Genomic DNA, 19,615 nt, shown 5'->3' with positions numbered 1-19,615 from the left:
AAGGAGAGTGCACAATATAAAGGAGATTGTACAATCTAAAGAAGATCTAAAGGAGAGTGTACAATCTAAAGGAGATCTAAAGGAGAGTTTACCATCTAAAGGAGATTTAAAAGAGAGTGCACAATCTAAAGGAGCTCTAAAGGAGAGTGTACAATTTAAGGGAGATCTAAAGGAGAGTGTACAATCTAAAGGAGAGTGTAGAATTTGAAGGAGAGTGTACAATTTAAAGAAGATTTAAAAGAGAATGTATATTCTAAAGGAGATCTAAAGGAGAGTGTATAATCTAAAGAAGATCTAAATGTGAGTGTACACTCGAAAGGAGATCTAAAGGAGATTGCACATCTAAATGAGGAGAACTAAATAAGAGTGTACACTCTACTGGAGAGCCAAAGGAGATTTACAATCTAGAGATCTAAAGAAGTGTGTACACTCTAAAGGAGATCTAAATGAGAGTGTACAATCTAAGGGAGATCTAAAGGAGTCTGTACAATCTAAAGGAGTTCTAAAGGAGAGTGCACAATCTAAAGAAGATCTAAAGGAGATTGTACAATCTAAAGGAGATCTAAAAGAGAGTTACAATCTAAGGGAGATCGCATAATGAAGGTTACCTTAAGTGTGGCATTTGCCCTACCCTATTGGAAGTACGTTGACGGCGTAATCCCATCCTCAGAAATATGAAGAGTACAGATTGCACGCTGCGGTCTCCCTATCGGATCATAAATCATGCATATGCAGTAATACACACATCCCACATAGTGCTATTGATAAACGAAGGACATGCTGCTCAATACAAGAGCTTGAAGATCATATACATGTATTATTAATATGCATTGAAGGACATTTTCAAAGGAAATGGACGCTTGTGGTTAACAAGAGCAGGGTTGCCTATAGTCTCTTTCTCTTGAAACACACTGATTTCTGCAATCTTGAGTTGTATAAAAAGATGATCTTTTAGTCTGCACACACCTTTGCTGAAAGGACCATGAATATTTAATAATAAATGAATAATATTACCAACGGCTATTGCTTGCTTCCCCATCAGCCGACACATAAGCAAAGAAGATGTCAGATGGAAATGTATTTGTTTTGGGAGAAGTTTGCATTGACGGATGACATTGAAGTGTAGCCCCAGAACTACGCCCCTTCTAGAAAGCTGCAATGATCTGACATGGTGTGATTAGAGAGAGAGAACCCCCATCATCCCCTGTCCCTGTCCTCCATCCCCCTACGCTGGTTGAGTCATGCCCAGTGCTAGATAGACACCCGGCACGGAAATATTACCGGATAAACCTTTTCTCTAAGCTTGTAGATATTGCCAGTCTTGCTCGGCCTGTCCAACGAACGAGCACCTGAGCCGAATCTCTGCAACGGAACGCTCACCGGCTTCCTTGTGACCTTGAGAAAACCTTGGCAGCCGGCGTATATCTCCGTATAAAAAACAAAGCGCATCTTTCTTCTAAACACAGCTTTATACAGAGGTAATTAGCAATGGTTACAGAGCCTCCGCGGTCCTTCATCCTTCCAGACTGGACAGACACCCCCCCCCCCCCAGCACCCCCAACCTCCACCCCATTCCCTCCTTCCCTGGCTATGCGTTTTATGGTGGGCGTGGCCGACCCTCGCCAACAGGAGCTGTACGTCTGTGTAACGGGAGCGCCAGTGTTCGGGCAGGTGTGTGCTGCGCTAGTAGTGTCAGTGCAGAGAGAAGAGCGCTGGCTGGACAGGCTAGTGCATAGGGAGAGCTTTTTTTTTTTTTTTTTAAATATATAAATACACTGGCCGCTCCACCTCCTTCCTTTTTAACATAAGCTACCTACCCACCCGATTTTTTCTACCTCCCCATCTTAGTGCAGAAGATCTCTGCAGGCACCAATTAAAAAAAAAAAAAGAGATCCAAGTGAAAAGGGGAAGACTTGATTAAAAAAAAAAAACGGGGGATACTTCTTCCACCCTGGCTTTGTAACGCCTTACTAGCCATCCCCTTTTCTTTGTTTTGCCTCTGCTTTAGTTTAGATTAGCATCAGCAGCCACAAGGTACAAAGCTGCTCTCTTTCAGTTCAGCTCTTTCCTTTTTTTTTTTTGTCTTTTCCTTTTAGTCTCCTGGTTCCTTAGCCCTCTTCTTTATGTCTTTATTTCAGGGGACTGTCTATGGGTTGTCACTGGGGCTGTGTGTAGTGTAGGATATTGCAATAATCGGGAATACAGAGGAGCCCCGCATTGCCCATCATCTTTCCATCCTTGCGGAGAAGAGCTCATCCTTTTACAAAAGGTAAGTTTGGACATTTCTCACCTTTTTCTTATGGGGTGGGGTGGGGAGTCGCTGCTGTCCAAAGACAGGGGATGGAACTGTCAATACCCAGGTGACACTTTAACCCCTTGTGTTAGAGCCTCTGATTTTTTTATTATTATTATTATGGCTAATGACAGGTTAATCGTTGTTATTAGAAAGCAAACGTTCCCATCAACTGCTTTGGTTGTAGATGGGTGAATCTAGTGCACGTTGCTGTATCCAGTAATCGGTTAGTTTCGCTTTGATCTGATTAGACATGGGATTACAGGATTACTTATGAGATTGGAGGCTTAGACCTTAATTGCATTAACTAGCTCTTTTCTAGGTAGATAACGTTTGTGGTATGTATTCAGCGTCCAAAAAAAAATCACCATGAAAGGGGAAGTAGATTGAAATGTGTTAGTAGTAGGAAGCCTTACACGCCTCCTAAAGTGCTGGGTACCACCTTTTCTTTAGCGATCCTTTATGGCAGCTGCAATGACTTTATATAGAAGGGTGGAGGGAAAGCCTAGGGGTTGATGTGGGGAAATGCAAGGGGGGGGGGCATTTACCAAAGGCTGGAGCAGCTGTGCATGGCCACCATTCAGCTTCTAGCTTTCATTTTCAAAGCTTAGCTGCACAAGCTGTAGATAGAAGCCAATTGGTGGCCATGCACAGCTGCTCCAGTTTCAATAACTTCCCTATATTATGTATGACAGTCTCTCAACCTTGTCAACACATAACCCTTGAAATAACTTTCTATTCTCAGCGAGCCCCTGCTAAAAATGACTATATCTACAACTCAGGTGTTAGTGTGATGTCAGTGGGAAGACTGCTCCTTACACTTGTGGTCGTAGGGAAGACTGACCCCATTTACTAAGGCTAGAGCAGCTGTGCATGGCCACCAATCAGCTTCTAGCTTTCATTTTCAAGGCAAAGTTGAACAACCTGTTGATAGAAGCTGATTGGTGGCCATGCACAGCTGCCCCTGTTCCGGTAACTTCCCTATATTAGGTATGATAGTTTTTCTCATCCATGTCAACACATAACCCTTGAAATAACTTTCTATTCTCAGCGAGCCCCTGCTAAAAATGACTATATCTACAACTCAGGTGTTAGTGTGATGTCAATGGGAAGACTGCTCCCTACACTTGCTGCTAGAGCAGCTGTACATGGCTACCAATCAGCTTCTAGCTTTCATTTTAAAGGGGCTGTAAACCCTCTAGGTTTTTCACCTTAATGCATTCCTTGCATTAAGGTGAAAAACATTCTGTAGTGCAGCAAGCCCCCAGAGCCCCCCTTTTACTTACCTGAACCTGATCGTTCCATTGACGGGGATGAGCATAGCAGCCCCAGCCGCTGTCTCCGGTCCTCATTGGATAGATCGATAGCAGCGCAGCCATTGGCTCCCGCTGCTGTCAATCAAATCCAGTGACATAGCGGCAGGGCCGAGTCCTGCTGTCTGTGTCAATGGACGCAGCAGCAGGACTTGGTAGCGCGCCCACATGGGTGCCCCCTTGGAATGCAGATCTCCGAGGGGGCACTCCATGTGGGAAGGAGTTGGGGACCCCAGAAGAAGAGGATCGGACCGCTCTGTGCAAAACCCATGCACAGAGGAGGTAAGTATACTATGTTTGTTATTTAAAAAAACAAAAACAAACCTTTTAAAAGCATTGCTAAACAAACTGAAGATGGAAGCTGATTGGAGGCCATGCACAGCTGCTCCAGTTTGGGTAACTTCCCTCCATTATTTATAACAGTCTTTCTCAACCTTGTCAACACACAGGAACCCTTAAAATAACTTTCTGGTTCAGGGAACCGTTGCTAAAAAGGACTATATCTACAACTCAGGATACATTAGTGTGATGGTCAGTGGGAAAATTGCTCCCTACACTTGTGGTCATTGGGAATACCCCCATTACAGCTAAAAAGGTCCATGATGTCAATGGGAACTAATTTGAGAGGCAGAAATAGCTCTTAGATCAAGGAACTCCTAACAACCTCTGGAGGAACACTAGCTGAGAAACCCTGATGTATAATATCGATGAACACATAGGGGTCGATTTACTAAAGGAAAATCCACTTTGCACTGCAAGTGCACTTGGAAGTGCAGTCACTGTAGATCTGAGGGGAAGCTCTGCTGATTTTATCATCCAATCATGTGCAAGCAAAAATGCTGTTTTTTTATTTTCCTTGCACGTCCCCTTCAGATCTACAGTGACTGCAATTCCAAGTGCACTTGCAGTGCAAAGTGGATTTGCCTTTAGTAATTAAACCCCATAGACTTTACTGCAGGATTGCGAATAATTCAGAGTCACTTGTTATTTTTAAGGGTTACCATACACCTTACAATCTAACTGTACAATGAAGTTTGGATTTACCAAAACTTGTAATATGAAGGCCTACCCTAAGGTAATCACGTTGGGGTTGATTTACTAAAGGCAAATATGCTGCTAATAGCGATGGGCTTGGGCATGTTCGGATCGAACCCGCCAGGAAGCTGGCACTGCACACCGCCAATCATAGGCGGCGTGTGTATGTGTAGCTGCCGGTCAGGAAATGCCTCACTGCCTATGATTGGCAGTGTGCAGTGATGGCTTCCTGGTGGGTACGATCTGAACACGCCTGAGCCCATCACTATCTACTAACCTTTCAAGGGAAGTTGAACATTGCAGCGGAGATTCCCCCAGAACTTAGTGAATGTTGTGAAATTTCACTTTGCAAGGAACACATGCTAAGGAAAAGAAAAATACCCCCCCCCCCCCCAAAAAAAAAAACAGCATTTTTGCTTGCCCGTTATTGGATGATGGGGTTTTCAAGGGAAGTTGCTCATTGCAAGGAATTTTCCCTAGAGCTTAGTGAGTGTTGTCGTGAAATTTTACTTTGCAGAGAACACCTGAAAAGAATTTTAAACAGGAAACAAACAAACAGCATTTTGTCTGCACATGATTTGATGATGGAAATCCGCAAAATTTCTTCTTATTCACTCCGCTCTGGGGAAATTTTCCTTGCAAAGTGAACCAGTCTGTTTTACTTTGTAATCTGGCAGGCTCTTGCACTACATAATTAGATTTAGGGTCCATGCACACTGGGCTTAAAGAACGCTGTTTATACAGGGGTTTTGCGTTTTTGTTGTTTTTGCCTCTAGAAGCAGCTCAGCGTTATCCATGCACATTAGGACTTTATAGGCAGAAAAAATCCTTATGGATTGTGTTTTTGAAAGGAGTGTTCTGGTAAAAAAAAAAAATGCTAAACGCATGTATTAAAGCGCTCTATATGAGCATTTGTTTCTGTCAAAGAACTGGTTTTCTTGTCTGTATGGACCCTAATGGTGGACATATATGTTTTGATAAACGACCAATTTATTTTCCGTTCAAGCTCTCCTGATATATAGGTATAATTGATCTTTAACTGACAACCTATGCCACGCATGAAGTGGATTTCAATGGATAATTAATCCTAACTTTAATCTCAAAAGCTGGTTCTGGCCAGCTCAGTAGATTGTTTAAGAAATACCTGGATTCTTTCCTAAATATACATAATATAGCTGGATACTAACACTTATAAGTAAAGGTGATCCGGGGAATAGCCAATTGCATCTTGGGGATCCCCTGCTGGAGCAATTTGGATCATGCTTTGCTGGGGTTTTGTGCCTTCCTTTGGATCAACTGTGGGTATAGGATTCTGTATTTTGGATTGTAAAAAAAATTTTTTTGTTTTGTTTTTCCCCTTTTTATTGGTTGAACTAGATGGACTTTGCGTCTTTTTTCACCCAAACTATGTAACTTATGGCTGGAAGTTCTTCCATCACATCTTTTTATTTCCACCATGGAATTGCTTCATCTAATCAGTCGAAATATGATTGCATTTCAGCGCTGCTGGTTGATGCAAAACAATTGATAATATTCCACCCTGGCCAATTGAATCGGTTCATCCAAATTTGATGTAAATTTAGTCCAGATTGATCGGAAGAGAAGTTATGGCTGTTCAGTTGTTTGTGGATTTGATTGAAACGTGTATGGCCACTGTAAAGTAGATTGTACATGTGCGTAGTGAGCTCATACATGAGCAAGGGCCATTTTGTGTGTGTGTGTGTGTGTGTATATATATATATATATATATATATATATATATATACACACACACACACTATATTACCAAAAGTATTGTGACGCCTGCCTTTACATGAACATGAACTTTAATGGCATCCCGGTCTTAAGCCTGATTCACACCTAGGCATTTTTAGTGTTTTTTTGCAAATTTGCACTACAGAACATGTTCCATAGGAATCCATGTTGAATGGACTGTAGGGCAAATCTGCAAAAAGCACTAAAAATGCATAGTGTGAATCGGGTCTTAGTCTGTAATGTTTAATATTGACTTGGCCCACCCTTTGCAGCTATAGCAGCTTCAACTCTTCTGGGAGGCTGCCCACAATATTTAGATGTGTATCTATGGGAATATTTGACCATTCTTCCAGAAGCGCATTTGTGAGGTCAGGCACTGATGTGGATAAGAAGGCCTGGCTCGCAGTCTCCACTCTAATTCATCCCAAAGGTGTTCTATTGTGTTGAGGTCAGGACTCTGTGCAGGCCAGTCAAGTTCCTCCACCCCAAAACTCACTCATCTATGTCTTTATGGACCTTGCTGCGTGCACAGTCATGTTGGAAAAGGAAGGGTCCATCCCCAAACTGTTCCTACAAAGTTGGGAACATGAAATTGTCCAAAATTTCTTGGTATGCTGATGCCGTAAGAGTTCCCTTCACTGGAACTAAGGGGCCAACCCAACCCCTGAAAAACAACCCCACACCATAATCCCCCCTCCACCAAATGATTTGGACCAGTGCACAAAGCAAGGTCCATAAAGACATGGATGAGCGAGTTTGAGGTGGAGGAACTTGACTGGCCTGCACAGAGTCCTGACCTCAACCTGACAGAACACCTTGGGGATGAATTAGACCTGACCTCACAAATGCTCTTCTGGAAGAATGATCAAACATTCCCATAGACACACTCCTAAACATTGTGGACAGCCTTCCCAGAAGATTTGAAGCTGTTATATCTGCAAAGGGTGGGCCAACTCCATATTGAACCCTACGGACTAAGACTGGGATGCCATTAAAGTTCACGTGCGTGTAAAGGCGGGTGTCCCAATACCTTGGGCAATATAGTGTGTGTGTGTGTATATATATATATATATATATATATATATATATATAGATAGAACAGAGGCGTGGAGTAGACTTGAAGAATGCGTGCGCAAGTGCCTGTATTCCCTAAAAGAGTTGTCAGGTCAGGGTTGCCAACCATCAGTAAATTTACAGACATTTTGTAAAAATCAGTGACTTTTTTTTACAACTGTCTGTAAACATCAGGGTCTGATAATTTGTCATGCTGTGTTGAGTGTTTAAGTCTGAACCAGGCAAATTGACTTTTTAGGGGTATTGTCGCTGTTTCCATATTGTGTTTATACTGTTTTAATATCAGTTGTCTTAGTTTTTAAAAGAGATCTGTAATTTTTTTTTCAGGTTGTCAGGAAAAAAAAAAAAAAAAAAAAAAAGCTCCGACAGTAAATTTGACGTTTTGTCAGTAAAAAATGCTGCGTGAGGCGCCAGGTGCATTGGTTCTAATGCTGTGTGTATGGGATGGTTTGGTACTCCACGACGAAGGATGGGCTCGGGCGTGTTCGCACACTCCACATGCAGACAGCGCCATGCCAATATCCTGGCGGGCTCTGCACGTGGAGTGCACGAACACGCTCGAGCCCATCCTTATCCATGACCCAGACAGTGACTATACTTTACTGGGCTCAATCCAGCGTATGAGGCTGCACACCTGTGCTAGCAGAGCAATCCCTGCCTGGCATACAATCACCTCTGTACAAGCCTTATGAAAGGCAACTTTGCTATTCCCAGTTACCCGAATTACTTACATTCATTAATAAATGTGCTACCCATTGCTTGAAGGAAAAAAAAACTGAAACACCTGAGTGGTGGCCCCTGCTTTCACTAATACTGTCCATGGAGGCAGCAACGTTTGCAATGGAGGGGAGCTCCCGCTACGCGCGCAGCAATCCCCCATCCACCTGTGACTAGGCACGTTCCCGGGAGCTCTGCAGGGTTAACGTGCCCTGGCTCCGCCTCCGTGACGTCACCAGTGGAAGCTATATCATGCCCTCGCGGGCAGCGGCAGCGCGCTAGCGGCCTCTGAGAGAGACTGTAGTCGGCGGGAGCGTGGCGGCTAGCCGCTGTTGTCAGGTTTGGGTGGACCGTCCCCAGCTGCTGTTGCTGAAGGCTCTCCGTTGACAGTCGTCGAATGCTGAGTCGGCAGCCTACACATGTGAGTGGAGGAGGGAAAGCATGGCGTGTGAGGGGAAAGTTTTATGTAAGAAGTTGGTGTGAGTTTAAGGCATGCTGTGGTCCCGCCCATATTAGCATGGCTGCGCGCGGGACAATACACGTGGCTATCAATACAGAGGAATGGCTTTGTGTCAGGAGCTGCTAATACACGGGGGGAGGGGGGGACTCATACAACTGGACTTGTAGGCGGGTCAGTGGAGGGCAAGAAGTGCTGTCATTCGCTCCAACGGGAGCTTCTAATGCATGGCTCCCATGGCAGGGGGCGTGTCCTATGCCTACACACTTTTGCTAGTAGGTGCCTCTTCCTCCTATCTCAAAGTTGGGAGGTTTGCTAAAGTGCTTCTAAACTCAAGTTATTACAATTTAGGGCCAATTCCCACTATATATGGTAACAGGAAACCTTTGTCTCCTATATGTCTCGTTTACGCTGCAACGTGGCCTAGTGCTGTGCTAAAATGCAGACATCTGCGTTCTATCGCAGCGCACCCGCCCAAATTGCACTGCAGTGTAAGGCGGTGCATTGCGCCGCCCGACATTGCAGTGAATGAAGTGCTTGTTTTGTACACTTCAAATAAAGATTGTACAAAAAAAATGGTGTGTAGGGTTGCCACGTCATCCCTTTAAACCAGAACACATATTAATTACAAGGTTTTGTGGCTGATTAACCACACGCCGACCAGCCGCCGCAGTTATAATGCAGAAACATGGCTCGGCTGTGCGAATCGCTGTTATGGTAAGTCGTACCATTGACAGGCACTAGGGGGCGCGTGCGCTCCGCCGGAGGTGCACTCGCTCCCCCGAGCCGATGCGAGTGTCGGGGCTCCAGCAATCGCTTGGGGCACACGGAGAACCCGGAACTGTGTGTGTAAACAGTTTCCATTCTGAGGGGAGAACTGACATACAGAGTATGAACAGGTGATCTCTTAGCTTCCCTGCACTGTCCACATCCCCCTTCAGTTAGAACACTTCCTAGGACACACTTTAACCCCTTCACTGCCCCCTAGTGTTAACCCCTTCACTGCCCCCTAGTGTTAACCCCTTCACTGCCAGTGACTTTTTTACAGTAATCAATGCATTTTTAATCACACTGATCGCTGTATTAATGCCAATGGTCCCAAAAATGTGTCAAAATTGTCCGACGTGTCTGCCATAATGTCGCAGTCCCAATAAAAATCGCTGATCGCCGCCATTACTAGTAACAAAAAATTAATAAAAATGCCATAAAACTATACCCTATTTTGTAGACGCTATAACTTTTGCGCAAACCAATCAATATACGCTTATTGCAATTTTTTTTTTTTTTTTTTTACCAAAAATATGTAGAATACGTATCGGCCTAAACTGAGAAAAAAAAAGTTTTTTTAGATATTTTTTGGGGATATTTATTATAGCAAAAAGTAAAAAAGCCACGTATAATTGTCAGTTAAAGCGACGCATGGCTGAATCGCAAAAAGTGCTCTGGTCTTTGGCCAGCCAAATGGTCCGGGGCTGAAGTGGTTAAGGTGGTAATTAAACTCAGTGCCTTACCTGAATTCAATTAGCCACAGAACCTGTGTAATGTGTTCGGGCTTAAAGGGATGAGGTGGCAACTGTAATGGTGTGGTGCGCTCAATTGTGCATAACCTTGCCCCCCCCCCCCCCCAGCTGGCGCGCTGAATTATTCAGGCTGCTCTGCAATTGGGCTGAGGGCCAGTTTGAATTGGCCCTTAAAGTGGTTGTAAACCCTGTTACACCACTTGTACCTACAGGTAAGCCTATAATAAGGCTTACCTGTAGGTACTGTATATATCCTCTAAACCTGCATATGTCGGCGCATGCGCACTGAAGAAACGGCTCGATCATGCCGTTTCTAAAGGGCCTGGGCCGCGACCTGCGACTCCTGGGCCGTTTTTTCATCCGTTTTTTCATCCGTTTTTTTCATCCGTTTTTTCATCCGTTTTTTCATCCGTTTTTTCAGTTTACAGCAGTTTCTGTGCCTTTAAGGAAATTACCCAGAAAGCATTGCTCCTTCCATCCTACATTGCCATGCATGAACAATTTTCCGACTACTTTCTATCTCCATTAGAAGATCCATGGCAGTACCAATATATATATATATAAATAATGCATAGAAAAATTTAAATGTATTAGGTTATTTCCTTGTGTTTTGATAGCATAAAAAGACACAAAAGCACATATGTTTAAAACCATTTTAGTTTTATTATTCTGAATAACCCTTTTAAAATAAAGGTTTTTTCACTTTGTTTTTTCATTTGTCAAAGTATGAACTTTGAATTATTTCTTCAAAACGGATCTTAACTGATCGGATGTTGACAGACATTGTCAGTTAATATCCGTTTTAACGGATCTGGACGTAGCCTTGTACGTAAAAAAAAAAAACGGATAAAAACGGAAGCGGAGGTTAACGGATGGTCATCCGTTTGCCCATAGGAATGCATTGCCGTCCGTTGACGGATGGAAGAAAAACGGATAGACGGTCCGTCTGTGTGAAAGGGGTTTTAATGAGCTAGCACGCGATGCATACTAGCACATTATGCCTTTGCAGTTTTTTTTTTTTTTTATATGGGTCTACAACCACTTTAAAGCGGAGTTCCCAAAAGTGGAACTTCCACTTGTTTGTCGTCCCCCCCCACCCCCCCTGGTACTTGACAGGTCCCCTTCCCCACTTCTGGAAGATGGGGCCACGTCATCCCCATGCAGTGTGCTTTGTGCATACGCAGTAGGAAACCAGCTGTGAAGCTGAAAGGCTTCACTGCAGGGTTCCCTTACTGGCAATGGATGTGGCTGCACCCAACAGTCGATCCGAAGATCTGCTGCGGTGCCGACATTGTGGGCTCCCTGGACAGGTAAAAGTCAGCATCTGCAGTATTTGTAGCTGCTGACTTTTCATTTTTTGTGGGGTGAGCGGACCCCTTTAAAGTGATATTAAAGTAGTTATAAAGGTTTTTTTTTTATTAAAATATCAAACATGTTATACTTACCTGCTCTGTGCAATGCTTTTGCACAGAACAACCTCAATCTCCTTCTGGGGGCCCACGCTCCTCCTTTTCATAGGATGCCCCCACGGAAAGCCGCTTTCTGTGGGGGCACCCGTACGGTCTCGCTCCTAAATCCCGCTGCTGCATCCATGGATACAGTGGAATTTAGCCCCACCCCCGCGTCAGTTTGCAGGAGCTGCTATCAGTCTGTCTATAGAGGGAGAGACAGCGGCTAGAGCTGCTGTGCTCGTGCACTTTGCTGGATTGGGTCGGGCTCTGGTAAGAAAAAGGGTGGGGGATTCACCATAATGCATGCAGTGCATTATAGAGGAAGTAAACCCTGATGGGTTTTACTTCCTTTTTTTTTCTCCAGCAAAGTAAAAGCACAATGGACTATTATGCATCGCATACTAGCCCATTATGTGGCATTTACCTGCAAACAAAGACTGCGTTGTCCCCGCTGGGGACCGCATCCATCTTTGCCCCTCTTCCGGGGCCTTGGACTCCAGCTCTGTGACTGTCTGGAGTCGTGTGACGTCACTCCCGCATCAGCCACGGCGCTTGCTAGTGAAGAAACTGCACGGAGGGTGGCTTCTTCACAGCGCATGCGCCCATGATGGCGCAAGCATATATGGTAAATATCTCCTAGACTGTGTAGGTTTAGGAGATATTTACAGTACCTACAGGTGAGCCTTATAGGCTTACCTGTAGGTACAAGTGGTGTAACTAGGTTTACAACCACTTTAAGGTGTAAAACCTTAAGGCTTTACAACCACTTCCCGTCCACCCAACATCCTATGCCTCGGGTTTGAGCGGTGATATCTGAATGATGCCTGCAGCTACAGGCATCATTCAGATATCATCTTTTTCAGCCAGCGATTCCCTTCACCATATAGGGCAATCATAGCGGTTGTTCAGCCACTTGATCTTATATCCCGCCTCGCCACTGCCAGGGGCGAACCAAGGTAAGGAACCGACCGGCGCTGGATGTTTACTATAGACATTTTTGGTGGGCCAGACGGTCCCTGGAGTCTCTATGATCATTTGGAGGACAGGTGCAATGTTATGACGTCATGCCTGGCCTCTGCATTTGCCTCGGCTAGGAAGGGGCAATCAATTTTTTTTTTTTTTTTTTTTAATTTCAGGCTTCCCAGCTTAGAGGTGAGATCTGGGGACTTATTGACCCCAGATCTCACTGTAAAGAGGACCTGTCATGCTTATTCTTATTACAAGGGATGTTTACATTCCTTGTAATAGGAATAAAAGTGATCAAAAGAAAAAAAAATGTAAAAAAGCATCAAACTAGAAAAATAAAAAAAAAAAAAAAAAATTTTAAGCGTCCCTGTGTGCTCGCTCACAGAAGCAAACGCATACATAAGTCGCACCCACATAAGTAAACATTCAAACCACACATGTGAGGTATTGCCGCAAACGTTATAGCAAGAGCAATAATTCTAGCACTATACCTTCTCTGTAACTCAAAATATGTAACCTGTAAAAAAATTAAAATCGTCGCCTATGGGGATTTTTTAAGTCCCGAAGCTTGACGCCATTCCACAAGCATGTGCAATTTTGAAGAGTGACTTGTTGGGTATCTATTTACTCGGCATAACATCTTTCAAATTATGCAAAAAAAGTGCTAGCTTTACTGTTTATGCATGAAATTTTTTTTTTTTAATTGCTGCGCAAATACCGTGCGAGATAAAAAGTTGCAACGGCCACCATTTTATTCTCATGGGGCTCTGCTAATAAAATATATGTTTGGGGGTTCGTATTTTTTTTTTTTTTTTTTTTTTAGCAAAAAATTGATTTTTACATGTAGGAGAGAAATATCGGCATTGGCCTGGTAGGCAAGTGGTTAAATGTTTTTATTTAAAAATGGGAAACAGGTTAATGCTTTCCTGCTGTGTGCAATGGACTTGCACACAGTGGCCCCAAACCTCCTCCTCTGGGGTCCCCCGCTAGTGCTTCTGGCTTCTCCTCTGGCGAGTGCCCCCATAGAAGCTGCTTTCTATGGGAGCGTGTGTGTGCAGGCTTACTCCTGAGCCTTCCTGTCTGCTTCTGTTGACACAGACCTCAGGACTCAGCCCCACTCCCTGCTCCCTAGTTACGTGTTAGGTGGTTGTAATGGGGTTCATATGTGGTTATGTATGTTAGGTGGTTGTAATGTTAAATATCGTTATGGCAGCAGATAGCCATAACCCCGGCATTTTCTTAAAAGGCAGGCAGTCCGCTTTAAGATAAGTGGTCTCCGCGGTGGGAGAGGTGCTCCCACCGCATCCCAATCGTCTCTGCCGCTTACCGGAGCAGTCGGTGGCCGCAGAGACAATCCAGTTCTTTTCTCTGATGGGCAGGAAGTCGAGTGAGGCAATGATGGACCCCACTCGATTCAATGCCATTGGACGACGGAAGTGACCTCAAATGTCACATCTGCTCAATGGCCTTAAAGGGATCATTTTTTTAATTAACCCCCCCCCCCCCTTTTTTTTTATTGCTTTTAAGTGCAAATGTGAGATCTTTTTGACCCCAAATCTCACATTAAAGAGGTCCTGTCATCCTGTCATGCTTTTTTTCTATTACAGGGGATGTTTACATTCCTTGTAATAGAAATAAGTGATCCAATTTTTTTTTTTTTTTTTAAAAAAAGGACAGTGTAATAAGTAAAAAAAAAAGGATTTTTTTTTTTTTAAATCGCTCCATCCCTCGGTGCTCGCACGCAGAAGCATACGCAAGTCGTGTCCACATATCCACATATGAATGGTGTGCAAACCACAGGTGAGATATCGCTGCGATCGTTAGAGCGTGAGCAATAACTCCAGCAATAGACCTCCTCTGTAACTCAGAACTGGTAACCTGTAGAGATTAAGTGCCAAAGTTTGTCGCCATTCCACGAGCGGGTGCAATTTTGAAGCGTGACAAATTTTAATTCAAAAAGTGTATTTTTTTTTTTTTTTTTAATAACAAATTGCTTTTGTAAGACCGCTGCGCAAATACTGTGACATAAATTATTGCAACGACCGCCATTTTATTCCCTAGGGTGTCTGAAAAAAATGTCTACCAAAAAAAAAAATTATTTTAACTTGTAAACAGCAAGTGTGAAAAATAGGCCTGGTCCCAGTAGGTAGTGTTGTGGGCATAAGATTTTTAGGCTCAATCCACAGAACTTAAGGGCTTAGTTTTTTTTTTTTTTTTTTTTTGTTTTAAAACGTTAACAATTTCAATACTATGCACTTTTACCCCATTTCTGCACAAGCTGATTTTCAGCTTTCAGAGCTGTGTCACTTTGAATGACAAATGTGCGGTCATGCAACACTGTACCCATATGAAATTTTTATAGTTTTTTTCACACAAATAGAGCTTTCTTTTGGTGGTATTTAATTACCACTGGGGTTTTATTTTTTGCTAAATAGATGGAAAATTGTAAAGAAAAAAAACATGTTTTTCTTCATATGTTATAGGCCCCTTTCACACGAATGGAGACCATTCAGGTCTGCCGATAAAACTGACAAGCGGACCTGAATGGGTCCTCCGTGTAAGGCTATGGAGCAACGGATGTCAGCGGTGACATGTCCACTGACATCTGACCCGATCCGCCAAAATCAGACGGATGGCCCTACGTTCACATGCATCCCTACATGCTGTCTGTTCTCGTCCGATCTCTCCACGGCAACCAGCGGCGCTCGACAAGCCCCTCCCCGCTCAGTGAGCAGAGAGGGACCTGTCATCCGCCGGAGAGATCTCTCTCTGAGCAGGTGGACTCCGAGGCAGCGGATCCGCTTCGTGGGAATGAATCCATAACATTTTGCAAATCTTTCCCCATAAATTTAGGTCAAAATGTATTCTGCTACATTTCTTTGGTGAAAATGACCCAAATTGGTGTGTATTTTTTAGACTGTAGTAAAGTTTGTCTTCGTCCACAAACTATGGTATTATCTGAAAATTGATCAATCCTGATGTACTGGCATCCTATCATTTAGTGAGGCCCGAAAACATACAAATATCCCCCAAATTACCCCCCTTTGGAAAGTAGACAGTCCAAGGGATTTAGAAAGAGGCAGGGCAAGTTTTTTGAAGTTGCACTTTTTCGTCAAGATTATTTGGATAAAGTGAATTTTTTTTTTTTTTTACACGTGCAGTCCTGCATTATTCTATAACTGGTGTACTACTCTGGAAAAAGCTATCAGGATTTTTTTTTACACTTGATTGCTTATAGCAGTGGATTTCATTGCTACTTGAAATTGAACTTTACTGTATTAAATAGATTTGTTCAGTTTTTGTTGTGATTAGCTGGTACAGATGTGCTTTGATCACTGTGACCAATCACAGCTTGCAACACAATTGTATACAATGGAATACAATGGATGGCATGGAAGGAAGCCATCTATTTACAATTGTCATGTGATATGTTGTGATTGGTCACAGCGATCACATGACACTGGCAGTGGGCTGCTAATCTGATTAGTCATTGGCTATGTCTGATGGACACAGCAGGCGACAGATCGCACCGAATTGTGGCCACGTGAGAGGTGTGTACTGGAAGGGCATCATATGATGTCCTTCCAGAACAATAGTGTTCCCACTTGGCTGTCATTTTGCTATAGGCTGGGTGGGAGCATGTTAAACCAGATAGTTCACTTAATGCAGCATGTTGCAATGTGTTATAAAGCACATTGCATTTTTTTTAGCCAAAAAAAACTGAACTGATGACATTTGAAAGGACACGAAGGGCTCTTTCACACGGGGCGGATCAGTGATGATCTGCCCTGTGAACACCCACTTGCTCAGCGGGGATCGCTCCGCCGATCCCCGCTGAGCAGAAAGATGACAGGTCCATCGCTGCACACTGTGCAGCGACGGACCTGTCAGAGCGCCGCTCTCCCCTATGGGGGAACGGATGATGACGGACCATAGTGTCCGTCGTCACCCGATCCGAAAACGGATGGAAAAGTAGGATTTTCCTCCGTTACACTTTTCGGATCGGAGCAGGTCGGATGTCAGCGGACATGTCACCGCTGACATCCGACGCTCCATAGGGATACATGTATGTCCGTTTTTCATCCGAAAACGGAAGGATGAAAAACGGACATACGGATCCCTCGTGTGAAAGAGGCCTAAGGCAGATTGTCTTGTCTATGTATTGGGACTGTGCCCTTTTAATCAGTATTAAACTCAAAATCAAACGTATATTATGTGAAGGCTGCATTAGTTTCCTTTTTTAGGCTTTTTGATAAGCAAGCCAGCAAGTCTGTTATTTTTCACAGTATACATTTTCCAGCAGAATGCATCAGTTTATATGTATGAGACAAACCACCTAATACTAGCAGGGCTGATTAAAATGATCAGCGTTTATGTAAAACCTTAAATTTATTTCTATTTATGTAAAACCCAAAAGGAAAAAAAAACTTCTGTAACCGATTATAAGGCGTGAGCTGGAGTTTTAGTAGTTCTAAATCTAATTCATCCAACACTAACCCCCTCCCCCCCGACTGGCAGTGCTGCTGCTTGCTATGCCTCCTGTGTTCATCCCTCCAGAGTTGTCTCACTAATATAAAAGGTGTGTTACTGATTGATCAGATCACCAGGTGATAACGGGGGGAGGCCAAAGCAAACTGCTGCAGCCACCACATCTGATTATTAAGCTGCAATATAATGGCTTTTTGGTTTAATACTGCTTTAAGCCAAACCCAAGAACATATGCAAATAAATCTCACTGTGGGCCAGCTTGGTTTAGTCCAGTTCTCCACATGCTAGAACTATCTGGCAGCTGGGGATGCCGCAGTGCACCATATTCTTGGCTACATAGTATGCTGTCACCTTTTTCTGTTTCAATGTGTTTGATTTTTATCAACCACAATATAGAACACGTCCTTGTTTAGGCAAAGCGATGTGATAGGTGACAGTCCACAACGCAGGTGGAATGTAGTAATAACTGTACTGTACTATACAGATAAGTACTGAGAGGCAGTTGTGACTTCCCTTGGTTGCAGTAAACAAGTGTCAGCATGCTCGTCCTGGCACTCATTATCTGCCTTCTATTTTTATACTAGGTGGGCCCTGATTGGGTGGGAGGCCGATATCACTATCTCTACCTCAGCCAATCAGTCTAGTATTGACAAACCTACAAGGGAGTTCCTGATTCTCAGAGGAATGAGAGCTTTTGTTTACAGCTGCAGAGGGAAACCGTTCCTCCTTTGCAGGATATGACATGGCTTACTGTGTGTAGCCAATGCTACTACAGTACATTGCGATGGGCCCAGTGGACCTAGTTATTGCATGTGGAGTGTCGGGTTGAACCAAGTAGGTCCCCAGTGAGTCTTGTGTTCCTGTAGTTTTGTTTAAAGCTGTGTAGTTTGCTTCTATTTTGCTTTTACTGTTCCAATCCATCTGCCCCCCACTCTTAACATGTTGATCAAAATCTTAAAGCTTGTTTTCAGTAAACTCCTAATTTTATACTTGGCAACATCATTGTTGGGGCTGTCTCCCTATGCAATGCAGGCAGTGACTAGTGGGTAGGATGGGCTGACGGGGTTGTGCGTAGCTTCCTGAAAATACCACAGCGTTTTAGTGGTTCTGAAGGCAAAACATTTTTATACGTTCTCTGCATTAAGGTAATAAAACTTTCAACAGCTGCTCTCCCTGCTCTCTCCCCTCTGGCACACAGAGCGAGCTGTAAATGTGGTCCGAGCCACGCATGTGCGGCTCAAAACGCATTACTCGCTGACCAGCAGGCAGATTTATGACAGAAGAGACTTCTAAAGTCTCTTCTGTTATATAAACCCTGCTGGTCAGTGAGTTTTACAGTAAATTACTTTACTACAGTTTTAAGAAAGCAAATGTTTACAATTGCTTTAATACTCCTCTGGGGAGCCTATAGCCCTGATACTAGCAGTGGGCTGCCTCTTGGAAGGAGTTGCGCAAATATCAAAATGCCTGATGGGTGGATGTAGTATGGGGTAGCGGGCATTCCAGGCAGGCTGCATTTGGATTCAGATTGCCCTAGGTAATGCCCACATGGGCCGCCGTGGCTGAAATTCAAAAAATAAAACAGTTTGGCAAGGGACAGTCAGGCTGGGGAGGAAACTGCTAAATGATACTTAGTGTTACTAAACCCTCAACAGTAAAATCGGTCTGTATATGCAGCATAGCATGCTTGTTAGAGCTGGGTGATTTTCTCCCCCCAAAAAATCTGCGATGTAAAAAAAAAAAAACTCGATTCACGATCCAAATTGAGTTTTTTTTTTTTTTTTTGATGGACACCGCGCCGGTCCTGAGGAGCTGCGGGCAGGAGTTTTTAGACGAGGCTGTGGCTTCGGCCTAGTCCGCGGCGTCCGGCCTCATGGACTAGGCCCAAGCCGCGGCCTCACCTAAAAACTCATGCCCACAGCTCCTCAGGACCGGCGTGGTGTCAGCGGCAGTCCTGGTGAAAAAAAAAAAAATCGATTTGCTGAAAATTTGAATCGATTTGACCTCTCAACTCGATTCAAGATTCAAATCGATTTTTTTCCCCAGCCCTACTTGATATACTCACTGTAGAACTTAAGGGGTTAGTCATCTGTATTGTGTAAAAAGGCTGTTTTATCCTGTATGCACAGATCCTCCCCATCCTACACTGTCTATCTGGGGAAGGCCAGCTAACACAGGCAGAGTAGCCAACCTGCACATGCTCAGTTGTGTCTTTTATGCTAGAGAGAAAAGTTTCTTGTTCTTGGAGATAGCCAGGTCACATGATATTGACATCACACATGTGGACGTGTATACAGGCTGCAGTGGAAATCTTCCTGAACTCTCAGCACTGGGGAAACTCTGCAGTTTATCATGTGACCGTGGTGTACAGATCATCCAAAAAGGTATATAATGGCAGTATTTTAACGTAAAAAGATTTGTAAGCTGTGGGCACTGTGGGGGGTGGCGCACATGAACTATTTAAATATTACTGGATTTAGTAACATTTTAACGGGGTTGTAAAGGCAGGTTTTTTATCTTCATGCATTCTATGCATGAAGATAAAA

The 19,615-nt window shown here is 43.7% G+C and overlaps 1 protein-coding gene across 1 annotated transcript in view; it reads left to right on the top strand.

Moving 5' to 3' along the window:
* Positions 1-1,678: 1,678 nt before the first annotated feature.
* ELAVL2 (ELAV like RNA binding protein 2) overlaps positions 1,679-19,615 on the top strand; it is a gene marked incomplete in the record, with an annotated part of 337,010 nt that continues 319,073 nt past the window's right edge. Inside the window, 1 exon segment of the mRNA XM_073635956.1 lies at positions 1,679-2,269.

This window comes from Aquarana catesbeiana, linkage group LG01, assembly GCF_042186555.1.
Source record: "Aquarana catesbeiana isolate 2022-GZ linkage group LG01, ASM4218655v1, whole genome shotgun sequence".
NCBI lineage: Eukaryota > Metazoa > Chordata > Amphibia > Anura > Ranidae > Aquarana > Aquarana catesbeiana.
This window is presented reverse-complemented; position numbering and strand designations above follow the sequence as displayed.